Consider the following 18,635-nt stretch of genomic DNA (forward strand, 5'->3'; position numbering starts at 1 on the left):
GATTGGTTTCATAGTCAGATTTGGATTCAAGTTTAAACTCCATCACTTATTAGCTAGGTGACTTTGGGCAACGTCAGTGCATTTCCATGTCCTCTTTTGTGAAACGAAGAGCAATAAATCCCAACACACAGAGTCTCGCAAAGTCTAAATAAGTGATGGATGTAAGATGCTTAGGCAAACAGGTAGTACATCTTAAAGACCCAAGAAGTGTTAGCAATTGATTATTATCATTACTGTAAATATTATATAGTATTTCAAACCAGCCTTTTTATTTGGCCTCTAAAACAAGGAAACATATTTTATTGCCAAGCTACAGGTAAAATAAACATGCTCACATGTATGATGCTGACCACATCTTGGGGAGGCTTTCACAATGGGGGAATGTTTAAGGACATGGGTGTCAGAAATGTGGTGAGACACAAGGTCAGGGTGAGCCTTAGCAGTGGAGGAAGGACTGTGCATGCCTATTGCATATATCCATTTGTTTTAAAACTCATTTTTATATTTAGCTCAATCATTTTGGTATCTGTTTCCATGCCTCACTGTGTACTGATTGGAGTTATAACCCTGTCATACGCTGTGTTATTGTTTACTCTCTTTATCTAATAATTAGCCTGTGATCAATAGAGAGCAGAGGTTACATAGTTGTTCTCTAACCTAATCTAAATATGAAGTACTGTTCCAGGAGTTTAGGAGGTGGGTATTTGTTGAATGAATAACAGGACCAAATAATGAAAAAAAAATGAATAAAAATCCTTATTAAAAAGGGTTCTGAGGAAGCATTTAAGCCCCCATTTGACCATGTGATAGTGACTAAATATCACTTCTTATGTTTTGATGTGGTCACTTTGCAGCTTGGCAGATGAATAGAGCATTGAGACCTTTTGGACTGTGGGTTCTAGTGTTAGGTGGAGAGCACAGACTTAGACCTCTGAGAGGGTGTGAGCGGAGGACCCTCAAATTACAGTGTTAGTAGGCATGAACAGCAGGCCTCTTTGCAGCACTAGCTCTCGTTCCAAACCACATGCTCAAATCAATAGTTCGGAGTGGGCTGCCAGAAAAGCAGCCAGAAGATCAAGTATTGCCTGAGGAACCCTTCACCCTTGGCTGCCAAAAAGTGTGCCCTTCTCCCTTGACTTGGCAGCCTGAGCTGAAAGCCTGAGGCGGCTCCTCTTGAAAGGCCAGCACAGAAAATCCCTTTCAGAGCTGCAGGGTAAGAGGGCTGGAGAGTCAAGGACAATCATGATGTCTGACCCTTCATGGGCAGCTGGTCATAGCCTGGAACGGACATCTAAAGTAATCAGATGAGCATTTCTGGAATCACCTGTTTTCAGTCCAAAAGCATCTCCCTTCCATAACTGGTCCAGGACTCTGCGCATCTGCAATCCTTTGGCTATTTTCTTCCTCCTTTCGGATGACCTATCCCAATGCCCACTCTCCTCCCATTCGTGCTTTCTACTCTATTTTATCTGCTCACATTAAATAGGTGCAGATGCCAATTATAATAATAACAATAATAAAGCTAGTGTTTATTTAATATATATCATGAAGCTAATACAAATAAGTGCTTTGTTCCTTTTTATTCATTTTATCTTCCCCACAAGGTAAGAAAACAGAGGCACAAGGTAAAACATGTCATCAAAAGAAAGAAATCAAAGTATACAAGTACAGAATATGATGAATAATGAATTAGCCTATGAGGGACAGGTCAGGAAAGGCTTAATAAAATTTGTGAGTGAATTTAATCTTGAGAGATAAGGAAGAGAATGGAAAGGGGACATACCAAGGGTCACTGGTAGAATGGATGTGTAAGGCACAATTTCTTTTACTGATCATATTTAGCACAGTACCAGGTACATAATAAGCACTCAATAAACCTACATGGAAATGAATCAAATAACAGTAGGAGAGCAGGAGGCCAGAGGTAAGAGGGTTAAGCCCTGTATCAATTGTTTCAGGAGGAGTGGGTGAGTGATGAAGCTTTCTGTAAAAGCAAGAGCAAATTTTATGACTGCAACTCACAGATTTCTCATCATAATGAATTCTCCATTAAGTGTCCTCCTAATCCACATCGGCTGATGGATGAACCCCTGAAACAGAAAGTTCCCACCAAGATCTATGGAAGTAGCCACATATCAGAGGAGATGAATGCCGTTAGTCATCAGGAATTTGCAGGAGTCAAAAGGAAGATGGGAACGTTTGCCTGGACTCTGTTTGAAAGCCAGATTAAAAAAATGATGACCCCAGCTGTGAGTTGTCAAATGTTCTATTCATATTAACCACTGCTGCAGTCACTGATACCTTAGCTGGCTTTGAAGGAAAAACAGACAACTTAATGAAGGCATTGGAGTGTACCTCAGACAGCACTGCACTGGAGTGGAGTCCTTGAATGACACAGGTAGATGGGATCCTTGAGATCATCTACTTAAATGAAGTCTTGAGGCAGAACATAAATAAATAGAACATATAAAAGCCATAAATGGGTACTTTTTGTAGTTTAAATCTTCATCCTTTGGCAGAAAAGCACTTTTTATTGCTTGTGCTCTCCCAGAGCACCTATATGCATGGAGAGCACTGGTTTGAGTCCAATACTCTCATTTTACCAATGAGGAAAATGTAAACACAGAGCAGGGAAATGGATCCCTAAGTTTCACCCAGGTGGCCAATGGCAAGTTCTAAGCCCAGACAGGGATCCAGAAATCTCAACTCTGCTTGTTCATCCACCAATAATATTCTTTGCTTCAAGAAATATTTATCGAAAGGGGCTACCCGTGTGGTTCAGTCAGTTAAGTGTCTGACTTTGGCTTAGGTCTTGATCTTGCAATTCATGAATTCTAGTCCTACATTGGGCTCTCTGCTGTCAGTGTGGAGCCTCCTTCGAATCTTCTGTCTGTCCCCCTCTCTCTAACCCTCCCCTGCTCATGCTTTCTCTATCAAAAATAAATACACATTAAAAATTTTTAAATAAAAAAAAGAAATATTTATTGAGCAGTTACTATATAAAGGACACTGCCAGCCTGGAGGATACATTTAAATATCAAGTTCCTATCCTTAAGAATTTGGGCAACAATTGAAAAGATAATTCTATTCCAGCATTAAAAGTGCAAAACTAGGGGCGCCTGGGTGGCGCAGTCGGTTAAGCGTCCGACTTCAGCCAGGTCACGATCTCGCGGTCTGTGAGTTCGAGCCCCGCGTCGGGCTCTGGGCTGATGGCTCAGAGCCTGGAGCCTGTTTCTGATTCTGTGTCTCCCTCTCTCTCTGCCCCTCCCCCGTTCATGCTCTGTCTCTCTCTGTCCCAAAAATAAATAAACGTTGAAAAAAAAAATTAAAAAAAAAAAAAGAAAAAAAAAGTGCAAAACTAGAAGTCTGTACACATTATGGCTTACTCAAATATCACAGATGTCAGGGACCAATCAAGTAACATGAGTGAAACATGGTGAGAATAAGCCACACAGGTAATTGAAGGACCTGGGACATGAATGCTGACTGCATTCAAATTTTTTTCAGTTGGAAACCTCAGCTTGATAAAGAATATTTACAAAATTTTACAGCTGAACTCATACTTAGTGGTGAGAATCTCAAAGCTTTCCCACTAAGATCAGGAAGAAACCCAAGGATGTCCCCTTTCACCACTGTGTTTCAATACCATTGGAAGTCCTAGAAAATGCATTTATACAGGAAAGGGAAATAAGAGGTATACATATTGGGAAAGAGAAATAAAACTATCTTTGTGGATAACATGATCATCTATGTAGAAAATCTGAATGAGTCAACAACAACAAAAAGCTCCTGGAACTAATAAGCGAGCAAAGTTATAGGATACAAGGTTAACATACACAAGTCAATTGTTCACCTATATCCCAGCAATGAACAAGTGGAATTTGAAATTAAAAACATAATACTGTTTGCATTAGCACCACCAAAAATAAAATACTTAGCTATACATCAGATAAAATATGCACAAGATCTATATAAAGAAAACTATAAAATGCTGATGAAGAAATCAAAGAACTAAATAAATGGAAAGATATCCCATGTTCATGGTTAATAGGAAGATTCAATATTGTCAAGCTGACAATTCTTCCCTACTTGATCTGTAGATTTGGTGGAATCCCACCATGTTATATTGTGGATATTGGCAAACATTCTAAAATTCATATGGAGAGGCAAAAGACCCAGAAGAGACAACACAATATTGAAGGAGAAGAATGAAGTTGGAGGACTGAAATTACCTCACTTTATGACCTACTATAAAACTACAACAATCAAGACAGTGTGATATTGGTGGAAGAATAGACAGATTGATCACTGAGCCTAGAACCTAGAAGTAGACTCACATAAATATAATCAACTGATTTTTGAGGTATATGGATAATCTCTGTAACTTCCGCTCAATTTTGCTATGAACCTAAAACTGCTCTAAAAAAATAAAATCTATTTTTAATGGAAAACACTGCACAGACAATAGACATTTGTCATTGTTGGGCCACTAGCTTGCTTCCATGAATATTTCCCTTTACATTTTACAAAGATCTTTCATATACTATAGCCTTAACCTAGTACATACATACATACGTATAAAGGAAACAAAAATTTTTACAAAACTGTACTTACTGTATGTGAACAATCCTCCATCCCATTCCATTTTATTTTATTCTATTTCAATTACACTTTGTTTAAATAATAGTAGTTGTAATGCACTCAACTATCTTCTAACTACCCGAATGTCTCTTAAACCATAGTTTGCAAACTCCTACAACAGCACTGGTGCCTCCAACAACCCTGTGAGGCAAGTAGTGGTTGTTCCTTCCATTTTACTAATAAGAAAATGGACTCTCAGGGAAACTGTTATTTGCACACCCTCATACAGTGAGTGAGTGGCAGACCCACACCGGAACCAAAATTTCCTGGCACCCCAGCCATGTGATTCTTTAAGGAAGCCACTTTGCCTTCTCAAGCTAGAAGACACTAATAAGACCAGGTTCCAACTCAGACTCAAATCTCAATTTTGACATTGCCCTTGACAACAAGAAGTTCCTAGTTTCCCAGTATTTATTACTTCTTCCCATTTATCTACTAGAATTGCCTCTTCTTGGGCAATCAGCATGGAATGGCCTTTCAAGATGGGAAAGGATTTAAATAAGGCCTTGATAGTTCATACCTGCTCTTTGCTGTGCCCTGTGTGCTGTTTGAGAAATCCCAGCAAGGCAGTTTCCTGATGTTTCCATGCCACTGCCTGACCTTGAGAATCTGGCAAGTGAATATATATATTTTCTAGAAATTTCAAGCAGTTGCTGTCATAGTGCTGGAAAAGGGAGACTTCTCAAGCCTCATATGTAAACTTGGCTTCTGCTATTTTCCTGCAAGTTTAATAAGGCCAGGGCCATAATTGTAAATATTTAAAACCTTGATGTGTGGCCAGATGGATTCATTATAGACTATATCTGTATTTAGACTCATAATTTCCAGTTTGGCACCAGAAATGTCACCTAGGAAGACATACAGGGCTCGGGATCCGATCTGCATCTAAATGCCAAAGGTAAAACACTCATTTGTGTCCTCGCCTCTGATTTTACTAACAGTTCTTCTTATTTAGCCTCGCCCAGACTCAGACGGGAGCCCAATGGAGAAATAATAGATATAAATTGTGCTTCGGTCATTGGCTGTTTATCTTAAGAAGAGAAACTTGTTTCCAGGCTGACAGATAATTGGACGTCCAAAAAGTTCACTAACAGAGGCGGAGGATGAGACAGTACTGAGTGAAGACAAACCAGGAATGTTTATTTTCTTTCATTACACAATGGGAAGAGGCTGCAGATCCTTTCATTTTCCTCAAGTTGTGGGTTTTTTGATTTGCTGAGTATGACATCCACTGCTTAAACAGTCTGTGAATTGTCTATGAATTCTTAAAGCTTTGGTGCAATAAATTTGCATATTTGACTCTAGGGACAGAAAGGAGAGTTGCCGTGGTGGCCCAGGGAAGGGATCGGGCCCATGAGGAGAAAGTGGAGTCCCCCCTTCTCTCAGCTATTCATCCGTTGGTTGATTCAGTGGGCACTGCTCATCTAGCCAGCTCCCACACAACATTCTCCCTTCCTCACAAGCATCAGCTCTGTTAGAAAGGCTCCTATGAACAAAGTGGGGTTAGATGTCCACTCCACCATGTTCCCGTGGGTTAGTGCAATGAGAGCACTTGTCCCATCATAGGAGGATGGCTAGATATACCCAGATGCCTGTCCCTCTGTTGTGAACCCCTTGAAAGCAAGGACTATGTCTTCATTTGCCTTAGTGTTCCAACACCACGCAGTGCTTACCACAGAAAATGTTGTTGGAGATATTTAAGAAGATGATGATGAATGAGTCCTTGTTCTGGAGAAGTATGACACATATCCTAATTATCATCTAGCTTTTTTAAAGGTTATTTATTAGAGAGAGAGAGAGAGAGCACACGAGTCGGGGAGGGGCAGAGAGAGAGGGAGAATTCCAAGCAGGTTCAGCATGCTGTTAGCACAGAGTCCAACGTGGGGCTTGAACTCACCAACTGTGAGATCATGACCTGAGTTGAAATCAAGGCGGGCACTTAACCGATGGAGCCATCCAGGTCCCCCTCATCTAGCTTTTAATCCAAAGAATGTCCAAGTGATTTGGCCCCTATAAATTTCTCATCATGTTTTCATGCCTTCAGTTAAGAGTAAAGAAAGGCTTCCTTGCCATTATTTCATTTGAACATAATGCTTTTCTCTTGGCACTCTTTTGATGTCATCTCAAGTGATTTCCTGTTGGATCTGTATGTTTTAGAAGCATATAAACATGTCTATGTGTAGAATATATAATGCTAAATATATACATTATATGTATATGCATATATGTATGTGTGTGTATACACACAAACGCCACATATGTAATATGTGATAGGATCCTTTAAAAGGATAAGTTGAAGACTGAATTTTCTATGTGTAGTGGGAGTATAGACAGCACAGCAGAGCTGGAGTTGGAATAATCCACCTCAGCTCACTCAGTATGTAACCATGGGCAGAGCCCGTGTCCCATCTGAGCCTCTGTTTCTTCGTCTCTAAAACAGAGCCTGTGAGAGCTGCCACACCTCCTGCTAAGGAGTTGGTGTGAGTCTCAGATGAGAGGGTGGATGGGAAAGCCCTTTGCTGGTTAAATCAATGGAAAAGATTAAAAATGCCAAATGAGTCATGTTTATGACAAGATTGGGTTTGACAATGCTATTTACTGTTTGGGAATGTGAATGAGAAGAAAAACGTACTTGCAAAGGTTCTTGGCACAAGGCAGTGGTTCTGAGAGCCATGCTGGCACTGCCTTTGCTTTTCCCTTTGAGTGCTGAACATATTCCCACTTGCTTGCCAGCTGCAGAGCTCACTTGTAAAATTCCTTGTTGTCTGTTCCCTTTCTTTCCCTGTCTTCCTCCTCCCCTTTGTAGGTATGCATGCACACTTCTTCACTTGAGGGAAGCATTTGCTTATGGTTTTTTTGTGGTCACTTCTAAGCAGCCTGTGGCCCTTTCTGTATCTCTGAGAGCCTCCCTTCTGCCATTCTGTGCCCCTAGAGCCTTGCAAGGAAACCCAGGGTGTGTGGATTTCCAGGGACTAAGGCAGCTGTTCTCAGCAAAAAGACCATGGACACCTCCCTTTGTAATGTAGTAGTCTTTGGTTTATGCAGGGACTTTGTCATTTTAAATGGGCATCTTAACCATAAGCTGCCTCATAACATAAGACTTTGTCTCATTCTCCCTAGAAGTAAAAATCAGAGCAGGTTAACTTTGCCTGGAAAGCAAAGTTAATTCTAACTTTAACCAGGAGAGCTGTATACCTCCGAGTCAAGATGGGGACCAATGACATTCTATTATGTTAACATAAAACTCTTTAAGATGTTATTTTGCTTAACGCCCTTCAGCAACTCTCCACTGACCATTACATAAAGGTTAAGCTCCTTACTATGGCTATACAGTCCTAGGTGATTTATCCCTGTTCTATGTCCAGCCTTGTCAGTGTTCACCCACGTGGTTTGGGTTACCTAGGGCATCCATTCTTCCATACATCCACTGGTTTAATTCCTTCTTTTCAACATATACACACTGAGTACCTGTTATGATCTTGACACTGTGCAGGGCACTAGGGATAGGCTGGGGAGCAGATGGTGCTCGTGCCAGTAAAAGCTTCATAGTAGGCTGATAATGGTCTCCAAGGATATCCAGATCCTAATCCCTAGAACGTATGAATATTGCCCTAGATAGCAAAATAACTCTGTAGATGTGATTAAATTAAGGATGTTGCACTAGAAAGATTATCCTAGATTATCAGTGGGTCCTAAATGTAATCACAAGTGGGACACATAGGGAGATTTGATGGTGGAAGAGGACAAGGAAACATGACCATGGAAGCAGAGAGTGTGGGGATGCAGCCATATGCCAAGGAATACTGGCAGCCACTGGAAGCTGGGAGAGGCAAGAAATGGACTCTTCCCAAGAGCCTCAGAAGGAGCTTTTCTTACTGACACCTTTAATTTTACCCCTGTAAGTCTCATTGCAGATATCCGACCTACGTAGCTATAAAAGAATAAATTTCTGCTGCTATAAGTCACTAAGATTGTGGTAATGTGTTAAAACTTTTTGTCATGTAGTTTCCTATTACCTATTACCTAAAAGTCTAGCTATCGGCAGGCAATTACCATTCACTATGGGGAAGTGCAGGGAGTTTTTTGAGACCCAGAGTAGGAGAATTTATCCTGGAATTGGTATATCAGGGAAGGCTTCTTGGAGGATGTAACATCTCAGCTGCAGCCTAAAAGCTGAGCAGGAGTTGTTAACAAGAGGAAGGAGGGGAGCTCAGGGCAGGTGGCTACAGGCAGGGCTAACCACTTATACAAAGTGTACCTTGCCATATCACACCTGCATACCTTGCACATGCCAGTTTCTTGGTCCTTTTCCTCCCCACCCTCCCAACCTACCATACACACACACACACACACACACACATTTCACATATGCACACTTCCTTGTTTTCCACAGCAAACTTCTGTTCATTATTCAAGATTGCTCCAAAGCCCCTCTGTAGGAAAGCTCTCCCCCCATGCCTCCTTGGCAGAGTTAGGGTACAGGACCTCTTGTCTTAAGGCGGTCCCATTCTTGTTTATTGAAGTTCTGAAATCATAGAAATGAAATCCCTGAGCATAATTTAGTAATGGCCCCTGCTACTACCTTTTTCTCCCTCTCCTCCTTGGGAATCTAAAAGGCACAGATGTGGGGAGGGAAACCTTTAGCAAAGAGAACTTTCTGCTAGTGGCAACTGGCTAGGAAACCCATCAAGAAAGGTTTCATGGTGTCCCGGCAAATCCCCTCAGGTTGATAAATTAAGGTTCTTGGTACAGATGTCCTCCAACAAGAAACTTAGAAAACCCCAACAAACCTTTCTGACTAGCTAGTTCTTCCTCGTCAAGAGGTATTTTTGTCTTGGGTGCTGCTAGAATGCTTTGAGATCATTTAAAGAAGAGAGGAACAGTGGGAAATACAGATGTTCTGGTTGAATTTGACACCTAAGAGTCAGGAAGCAGGGCTAATTATCTCTTTCGCCTTCCTTCCTTCCACCTAAAATGGAAGCAAAACTGTATGATCAAAAAATATTTCCTTTTTTTTCCATTCTTCAACTGGTTGCTATGGTGTCAAGTAGGGGGGACCCATCTGCAACTCTGAATGTTTTGTATCAGGAGGTGACTGTCAGTCCTCAATTAATTATTCATGTTTTCATTAAGAGCAATAATGAGAAACAGTAGAAATGAAAGGTCCCTAACATTACTAGGAACCCTAAAATATTCATTTATTCTTTGATTAGCAAACCTTCTTAAGACAGATGGAACACTAACTTTGAAATCAGACAGACTGAATCCTAGAAGCCACTGAATAGCTATGTTGTAAGGCAACATTTACTTTATCTCTTTGAGCATCAAGTTTTTCATCTGTGAAATGGGGATATGATACCCACCTCCTGGGAATGCCTAAAGATTACAGTGAAGATAAATCACTTAAAATGGTGCCTAATACAATATTTGGTCAGAGTAGCTGTTCAGTAAATAGTATCTGTTCATGATAGGAAATCCAGAATGGACAGGTATTCTGGTCAGGTTTGATGCAATGCACAGCTAATCATTCTCTTAGTTTTGAATGATATTTTTCTGCTCTTGGGTAGAGAACCTTTGCTTATTTGGAGATATAATCAGCAATCTCCAAATGGAAAGGCATCTGTATGTAAAATGTATTCAACATAGTTTTAAAATTTGAGAGCATTGGGGCGCCTGGGTGGCTCAGTCGGTTAAGTGTCTGACTTCAGCTCAGGTCACGATCTCGCGGTCCGCTGGTTCGAGCCCCGCGTCGGGCTCTGGGCTGATGGCTCAGAGCCTGGAGCCTGCTTCCGATTCTGTGCCTCCCTCTCTCTCTGCCCCTCCCCCGTTCATGCTCTGTCTCTCTCTGTCTCTCTCTGTCTCAAAAATAAATAAACGTTAAAAAAAATTTTTTTTAATTTTTAAATTTTTAAAATTTGAGAGCATTAAATTGCATTTATTAAATATCCCTTTGCTCATAAGTTTATATTTTCAGGGTGTTTTTGTAGTTTTACTGTTTCTTTTTCTTTTTTTTTTTTTAGCCAAGATGTCTGTGCTACGGGTCATTTCTTCAGTCCTTGGGAACACTAAACCTATGCTTTATTGCATTTGTTGGGGAACAGAGATATTACATCTTCTTCTAAAGCTCACAGAAATATTTGAGTAGCAATCCGATTCACAAGTAACTGAGTTCAGTTAAGAATTATGTGACATGAAACCTGTTCATGTTACATGATGTGGCATAAGTGATTCTATGACTTCTTTGTCCCTAAATAATTGGAATAGAGTCAAATGAGATAATGCATGCGAAAGCATTGTGGAAATTAAAGTTTTCATTGTAATGGATCATTATTATTCTAATTACTACTAATATGAAGAACCTAATATAGCATGGATCAATTATCAAGATAAGAGGATTTCTGAAGTTGTGAACACTTGGTACCCATTTGGTATTTAGCTTTACACAGTTTTGCTTTGTTCTCTAATTGTTTCATGCATTTTAATCTTACCTCTCTACCCCAAGTAAATTGTAAGCATCTATGAGCATTTAGTCATTTAGTAGAATTCATTTTTTCATCTGTGAAAATTCCGAATGCTCACCATGTGCCAAGCACAAAGCTAAGTCCTGTTGCCAAAGAGGTGACTAAGATGCTTTTCCTACCCTCAGTGAGCTTTATCTCTGGTTAGGGAGAGATGGCTAGAATACAGGTTGCTAAGTACTTGAACATAGGTAAGCTCAGGGGGCTTTCAGGGCCAGAAGGGTGGTCCAGGCCTAGAAGGATGAGGTCACTGTTAACCAGGTGAAAAAAATGAGAATCAGTTCTAAGTAGAGAAAGCAGCATGTGGAAAGGCTCAAGTGTGGGGAAGGGGCACATCATGCATGCATGGAACTATAATAATTCAACATGGCAGACAGAAGAAGTAGAAGCAGGAACACTATTTGGGATAAAGCTAAAGCAAGTTTCCCTTGCTTGCATAACAAGCTACCTAAAAACTATGTGACATTAAAAAAAATTTACTTGTTCATGATTCTTCAGTTGGGTCAGCAGTCTGAGGGGAACATTTGTCTCTGCTGCACTTGATACTGGCCTTAGCTTCATAGTCACATCGCATCACATCTGCCATATACTATTGGTCCACCAAGTTACAAGGCCTTCCCAGATTCAAGGTAAAAGGAAATAAAGTCCCACTGGAGCAGAATGAGCCTACTGGGATGGGAGGAATTGGTAGCAGCCTACTATAGAGAGCCACTACATATCCGTCAGGATGTTGCTGCGGAGGGCTTGGCTTTATCCAAAAACCCATAGCGCAACCACTCAGGAAGCTTTTGACCAAGAGAAAGAAGTCATGTATTTTAGAAAGCTGGCTTCTAGAAGCAACTTAAAACATGGAATGGAGAAGACGGGGCCAGTACCAGAGAGGCCAATGAAGAGCTGCTGTCATGGTGTGGGAAGAAGTAACAGTGGCCTAGACTAGGATAATGGCAGTGGGAATGGTAGGAGAGAGTAGGGATAGATTCATTTATTTATCCGTCCATTCAACAAGCATTTATTCAGTGACTACTATATGCAGGTGTGTTGAGAATTCAGCAGTAAACAAAACAAATGTTCCCAAATTCATGCCCTCCTGGAGCTGATGGTATAGTGACAGAAACATAAAATACATAAGACAAGTATAGAAAGCATCTGTTCTAAAGAATAAATATAAAGGAGAGATGAGAGGGAGGACATATGAGGGAATGTGTGCTAGTTTTTGGTTAGGTACTTGGAAAAAGGTTTGCGAATCAAGAGGTAAGGGGACATACCATGTTGTACCTGGGGGAAGAATATTTTAGGAGGATGGAAATGCAAGGACAGTGGCCTCATATTAGTGTCCTAGGGTTACCATAACAAAGTGCCACAAACTGGGTAGCTTCAATCATAGAAATGTATTATCTCTGCGTTCTGAAGGCAAAAAGTCCAAAATCCAGGTGTTTGCAGGATTGGTTCCTTCTGAGAGCCATGAAGGAAGGATCTATTCCAAGACCTTCTCCTAGCTTCTACTGGTTTGCTGGCATTCTTTGGCTTATAGATATCTCACTTCCAACCCTGCCTTCACTTTCACATGGCATTCTCCCTGTGTGCATGGCACTGTGTCCAAATGACCCCTTTTTATAAAGAGACCGGTCTTATTGGATTAGCATCCACTCTTAATGACCTCAATTTAAATTGATTACTTATAGAAACACCTTATCTCCAAATAAGATCACATTCTTATGTGGTACTGGGTGTTAGGATTCCAGCATCAGTTCTGAGGGGTTGGGAGGACACAATTCAACCCATAACAGATCCAAAATCAGGAATAGGTCAGGCAGAATAACTGAAAGGAGGTCATGTGACTAAGGAAGAATAAATATTGGGAGATGAGATCAAAGAGATAACGGGGCCCAGATTGGGTAGGGCCTTTAGGTTATGGGAAGAATATTGGATTTCCTCTTTGTGAAATGGGAAGCTATCAGAGTATTGGGGCAAAGGAACAACATCATCTGCCTTACATCTTTCTCAGATCATAATAACTGATGTGTTGGGTAGGCTGAAAGGGGCAAGGGAAAACAAAGGGACCCAGTTCAGGAGGAAGGAATAATGGGAGTTGGGGCGGTGTCACCATCACAAAGTTGGTGAGAAATGATCATATTCTGGATATAAGAGTTAGCTGATGAATCTGATGAGGGACTAGGCAACCAGGATGATTGTAGGTTTTGAAGCCTGTGCAGTGAATGGATAGATGGAGTTGTCACAGACCTCAGGTTTAGGGGAATATATCAAGAGCTCAGATGTGGACATGTCAGACTTGGGATGCCTATTGGATATCAAAGGGGAGATGTCAAGCACACAGTTGGATATGCAAATCTGTAGTTCCAGAAGCAGTTTAGACTGCAGATATAAATTTAGAAGTCATCAGCACGTGAATGATACTTAAAGACATGTAACACAGGGATGTCATTAGTGGTAAGTTACCTTCTCTGAGTTTTTTTATGCAAACTAAGAATCATAACCCTTCCCTCACAGCATTACAGTGAGGATCAACCAGAATCTAAATGCAAGGGATTCATAGAAAGGGCTTTCAATAAATGCCTGTGACATGAGTTGAATTTTAAGTTAATGCAATCTGGATGATGTCCTGAATTTTTGTCTCTTGCTGCCCCTTCTAATGGCTGGATTTGGTTCCCAATCCCCTTGAGATAGGTATATATTGCTCAAGAGAAGCCCGTGCTCCCTGTAGATGGACATAGCAGCCTCATAATCCTTGTCCATCCAGGGTTCAGCAGTGGTTCAACGAAAATGTGCACTGGTGTGCAGAGGGTTAATCCTACGCCAATGGGGATGTGCAAACCAGGAGCCATTCTAAATCTCAATACCACATGCTGCCTTAGGGATCATCATGTACTAAAGCCCAAGATAAAAAGGCCTGACAAAGATTATTGACGGTTTACCTTTTAATGAGCAGCTGGGATTGATTCTCTTCCCCTCTGGGATAGCTTTCTCTGTCCTTCTTCCACCAGAGAGGCCACGGGGAACAACAACAACAAAAAATACAAATCTCCAATTTGAATAATTGCAAGGAACTGCTTTCTAGCAAATAAAGTTTTCATGGGTGAAAAACGGCTCACAGCTTTAAAAATATATATTTAGAATTGTTATGATTATCATGATTATTATCAAGCTCTCCTGGTACACTGGATATTTTCAAAGAGGCTGGTTGCCTCTAATTGGATATTCCTTGCAATTTCCCTCTGGGTAGGTCAACAGTGTTAACTCTTAATCATCCAAGGCAATTAAATGCATGTGGATCTAACCTATGCACCAAAGGCTGCTGAATTGTTAATACAGTTATAATGGTAGAGCCAGACATAAGGGTGCTGGCAACCAGTGTGTGAGCTCTTGCATATCTGTCTTGGAAAACGGAAACCAGAGACATCTGCACATGGCGCTGGGCAACAGATCTTGGGATACTGACCCGCAGCACATCCCAGTGTGTTTCTCTCTGGATCTAATTCCTCCTCTTGCTGAGAGCCAGAGCTCCATTTGGGCCACTGAGTTCTTCGCTGAGTTTAGAATGAAGCCTTCAGGTCACGCTTGGGGTGGATATGATGGTTACTAGACACAGCCAAGAGGAGGAAGAATCAAAGGGGGGCGGGGGGGGAAGGCACTTCAAATTAAGCTTTTCAACAATTTGAATATGTTGCCATAAGAAAAAAATGATGAACTTGTATGCCAGCTATACTACCCACCCAACCTTGAATCTTTCTCCATCTCTAATCTCCATCTTTGCACCCCCACGCCTGATCCATTGCAGAAATGAGATGGAGATATCTGTACTACCTGTTTCTTGATAATTATTTTCTATGACCTCAAACAGGGTAGGATAGTGGTTTCAGACTTTTTATTGGGACCCCCATAAGAAATGTACTTTACATTTCAACTCCATATATAAATACACATACCTGAAGCAAAGTTTTGTAGAATAATAATTAACCCTTTTTATATGCAGTAATAGAATCTGTCCTATACTATTGTTGAAGAGAGTTGGCCATGATAACTTCATTTCATAGCCTACTGATGAGTTGCAATGCATACATAGTTTGAAAAACACTGAGCTAGAGGTAGAAACAAGGAGGTCTCTGGCATTTGGGTCTCAAGATCAGTGAAGATGTGAATAGAGTAGCCTGCCTCAAGAGAAAATAGAGCTAAGCCAAGTGAGAGACTCATATTTTTCTGCAGCCTTTTCCAAGATAGAGTCCTAGTCCAGAGACAAAGTCAAAAAAAAGCTGACACTGAAGGGGTAGTGGGATTTCACTGTGGGCTGGTAATGGTGCTTTGGCTCTACCTCTGTGGTCCTGACCTTCCCAGATTGCCTAACAACAGTTTGGGGGAATTTTTAGATTGTAGGTTTTGTTTTGTTTTGTTTTGTTTTGTTTTGTTTTGTTTTGTTTTGTTTTGTTTTGTTTTGTTTTTAACACATTTTAGAGAATTAAATTATACTAACAGTGGTTTATTTCCTACATCTGGGGGCTCCCGGGTGACTCAGTTGGTTAAGGAGGAAAAGAGCGTAAGAGAAGGAGGTCAGAATCTTTATTTCATTGGCTCCCTCCTTCCTAGGCTACAGGTTGCTACCTGCTGTGTTCCTCTGCCTAAGGCCACAGCCCCCACAGGGGAGTCCACTCCTGTAGTTAGAGCCACTGCCGCAGTCCTCTCCAGGTTATGGCGGCTGCCACCTTCCTCTGTCCTTGAGGTTTATGGGTGTAGTTCACTGCAACTTACAAAGAATAATGTAGCACCCTTGTAAATGATGTCTTCTCTAATCTCTCCTCAGTCACCCATCTGTGCCATCAATTTCACGTTGAGTCTAGTGGCTTAGACATTCCTTCAGGAAGGATGTACTACCCAGCTGTGTAGAATGAGGTCAGCAGGCAACCTCCAGCTATCAGCTCCTCTAGCACCTGCCTCAGCTGCAGAGACCACCTTGTCCAGGCCATGCTCTTCCTGGAAACTCTTATCTGGTAACAGAGAAGCAAGCAAGCAGGCATAGAGAGGCCAGGTGATGTAGACCCAATGTGGGATTATCTTGACAGACAATATTCACTCTAGAGCTCCCCATCAGTTAAACTTCCTCCCCTGCTCAATCCTGTTCTTTGCTCTTCCTTTTGGTCTCTCTTAAAAATCTTATACCCTGTCTTTGTATACTCCTCCAGAAAACCCCACCTGTAAAAGGAAACTGACACCAAGGTTATAGAAGGGCCTGTAGTGGAAGTAGGGATATCTCCCTATTCTTTCTACCAAAAAGACGAGAGCAAAATAAGTAGCAGCCTCAACTATATTTCCCATCTGATCTCCCACTCTTGGGCCTAAGGCAGAGGAAGGTGTGCACAGAGTTGGAGATTCCACCTTAGGAATGTACATTTCAGTGAATGTTGAAATGTTAAGGTTTTTTTCCCTGTTTTTACCCCATGGCTTGATTTCTACTAAAGCCCAGTGTCCCTGGTTTGTTCAAGAATGAATTCAAAGAGCCAGCTCAAATCATTATCTGAGCCAGAAAGGTGTGTGCCATAGTAGTCTCAACTTGTGACAGGTGATAAATACTTTTGGAACATTCCCAGACCTCCATTCTGAAGAAGAAGGGAACCCTTTCCTGGGTATGTCAGACACGGGGCTCACCCCTGAGTGATACAGCTCCTTCGTCCTATTTAGCACAGAGGCTTAGCATAAAGAGGTAACACAGCTATGAAAGACTTTATCTGCTTTCCTTCTCTAAAAGGTCATTCCAGGGGTAACTAAGTGGCTCAGGAAGTTTAGCATCCAACTTCAGCTCAGGTCATGATCTCACAGTTCATGATTCCAAGCCCCACATTGGGCTCTGTGCTGGCTGTGCAGAGCCTGCTTGGGATTCTCTCTCTCCCCCCCCCCTTTCTCTGCCTTTCTCCCACTTGCTCTCTCTCTTTCTCTCTTTCTCTCACTCAAAATAAATAAATAAACTTTAAAAAAATAAGAGTTCATTCCAAATGCAAATATATTTTCCCTTTTTTTATGACACTAAACTGTATTCTACAGGATTTGTGAATTTCCCCTTTGTCAACAGGAAAAGTATGAGAAAAAGGGGAGACTCAAGGATCCCAACCCGTCTTTCTGCCCCTCTTCAGTTTAATCAGCATCTCTACCTTCACTTTCTATACATAGCTGTGGCTAACCCAGTCCATGATCTTATAGATGAGAAATCAAAGACCAGAAAAATAACTTGCCCAAGTTGTCCAACAATTTATATCAGAGCCAGGAATAAAAGCAGGTCTTCCTACTCTCTCCATTCCTTATAACCCACTGTGATATTTTCTTACAGGTTTACCCATTAAAATACAGCAGCATATGCAGACACAAACGAGTAGAAAGTGTAGAGGAATTCCCTGTCTTCGTGATAGAGAGATTGGGGGTTGCATTTTGATATGTGTGGGGTCTCCTGATCCTATTTAAAATCATATTCTAGAATCACCACTTTATCTGTAGGAATATGATTTATGCCCCTTTGCACTTCTAGCATCAATTTCAGACCTGGCATAGAATAGCTTCTCAGTAAATGCATGTCTGTGGGTGAATAAATGAATGAACAGATGAATTTGTGAAAATCCTTAAAACCAGCTCAGAGCTAAGACATTGTCCTACTTTAAGGGTGGTTCTTTTCTCAGCCAAGAAAAGAGCCAAATTATACTGCTGGCAGGCCACTGGATCTGATGAAAAGGGGTTGGGGTGGGGATGAAAATTCAATGTAGGTTGCCATTAATACAAGTAATCATGCGATGTGATGTATTTCTTCCTGAGACTGTAGCTTAAATCCCAATTACCTTCTGGTGACAAATGAACTCACTGAGTAATTCATTTTGACTGTTGGAGCTCCCACCTTCTGTGTTACCATTGCATGGAGAAGGTGTATGACAAATTCCAGATTTAATTTTAGTGCTTGGGAGCCCAAGTGGCACAATTACCAGATCAAGAGTGATGGCAGAATATTAACGGGAAGAGTTCATGTGAAGCTGAGTTATATGTAAGAATGCTGAAACTCGGACCCTTGCAAGCAATGTGGAGCTCCAACTGGTCCAGGTACTGGACCTTAGGATATTCTCTTCTCTGACTTTATCCTGATTTCTCCCATTCAAAGGGCTTCTCTGACTCCTGCTGATTGTATCTCCAGCATAGGTCTTGACTTCCTCCCTTTGTCCCTTTCCTCACCACCTTTCATTTGATTGTTCAAGGCAGTATGGGTAATGATTAAGAGCACAGATGTTATGGTCCATTGATAAGAGTTCAAACCATGCCTCTGCCTTGCCCTCCTTATGTAACTTTGGCCAAGCTACTTAGATACTAATATAGATTTGTTCCTGCATATTAAGCATGATGATACAAATAAAATATGTGGCAATTAGGTAATACACAATTGATTGCAGTTTTTCTACTAGTATTAGTATCCCAATCTGGCTTCTATTTACTGTT

This window comes from Lynx rufus, unplaced genomic scaffold (genome assembly GCF_022079265.1).
Source record: "Lynx rufus isolate CCGP_SWC_20201006 ecotype Redwood Valley unplaced genomic scaffold, mLynRuf1.p SCAF_2, whole genome shotgun sequence".
Taxonomy (NCBI): domain Eukaryota; kingdom Metazoa; phylum Chordata; class Mammalia; order Carnivora; family Felidae; genus Lynx; species Lynx rufus.